The sequence below is a fragment of the Palaemon carinicauda genome, chromosome 5 (genome assembly GCF_036898095.1).
Source record: "Palaemon carinicauda isolate YSFRI2023 chromosome 5, ASM3689809v2, whole genome shotgun sequence".
Taxonomy (NCBI): Eukaryota; Metazoa; Arthropoda; class Malacostraca; order Decapoda; family Palaemonidae; genus Palaemon; species Palaemon carinicauda.
This window is the reverse complement of record NC_090729.1, coordinates 136,421,954-136,423,468: the sequence shown is the minus strand read 5'-3', so window position 1 is coordinate 136,423,468 and position 1,515 is coordinate 136,421,954.

The following is a 1,515-nucleotide window of genomic DNA, read 5'->3' as shown; positions in this document are numbered from 1 at the left end:
TACCTCCCCTCGGTATTAACCATATGGAGATTCCTCTATCAAGGAACTCCAGTAAAAGGGCTCTTACCCCTAGGGGTAGAGAAGTACTAATTCACTGTCCCTTTTTATTCTTAATACTGTGGGGTTAGGATGACTAATTCTCAATCAAAATATTGAAGAAATACTATTCTTTCAATATAGGAGTGGTACTAGCAGAAGCTCGCACAAGGGTACCCAAGCTATGTTAGAAATTACTACTGTATAACGGTACTGTAGTTTTCTATTTGCAGTATATTGCAAATTACTGGCTACTGTACAATTATATATTGTAGTTCAGCCAATATACTGCCTTTGTGGCAAGCATTTGACAGCGTGGTCCAGCTGGCATGACACCAGCTGGACTAGGAAAATAAAGACATATATTTGTGTATCCCACTCAACCTATTTGCCGTGGCCTTCCTTACAATATCAAATCATAGAGTTTCCTGATCAGGGAGACTCAAGGATAAAGGCTCTACCATTTAAGGGTTAGGAGTGTAACACCCTGGCCTTGAAGATATTTAATATTGTAGGGTAATCCAAAAACTGATTTCTAATCAGAATATTGAAGAAATTATATTCATTCAATATGGGATTGGGTTCAGCAAATACCTGTGTAGGGATACCCAAGATATATTGGAAATAACTACTAGTATAATATATATAGTAGTTTTCTATCTGTAGCATATTCTATACTGCATATATACTGGCTACCTGTATAACATGTACTGTAGTTCAGCCGGCATGTTGCCGGCATAGCTAGATCTTGCCGACATATCCAGCATGCTAGCTAAAGAGAGAGAGATAGCATGGAGTAAAGGCTACTCCTTAGCTGCCTGCAGCTAACATAGCTACCGGCAGCCGGACAGAGGTCGTAGAGAGGGAGTCTGGCCGGCTCCGGCAACCCACCGGTAATGGTAAGGTTGCAGGACGCCGGCCCAGTGAAAGACAATGGCTCGGCCATCAAAAAGTGGACAGAAGGGAAGGGAACAGGGTCCTGTATAGGGTGTGGAAGGAACTGGCAAAGTTGTCAGTCCTACCACACCTTAAAGAAACTCTGTTTCAGTATCGGCAGTATTCTAGGTAATAGGAGAGACTCAGCACCCCAACCTAGAGAATGCCAATACAATTAAGGGGACGGCGGCATTGCCGCCACCTCTCAATAAGGGAAAAACAGAGTTCCAGTACCGCCGTCATCCTAGGCAAAAGAAGAATACTATTCTTCAGCCTAGGGGACTGCAAGCACATGACTAGTCTTCTAGACCGCAAGGAGAAGATGGTATCCTACCACTACTTCAAGTGCGGCTAGGGAGGCTAGCCTCCAATGTCGGCAGCCTAGCCTGCAGGGGAATGATGGTATCCTACAACCTATTCACCCTGCCGGCAGGTCGCTGACACAAGACTAAATACTCTGATATTCTGACTGAATCACAAAACCTGCTGGTATACCACAACTTGCGGTTAAGGGAAGAGATAGAAAAACCCTAGGCTAGTCAT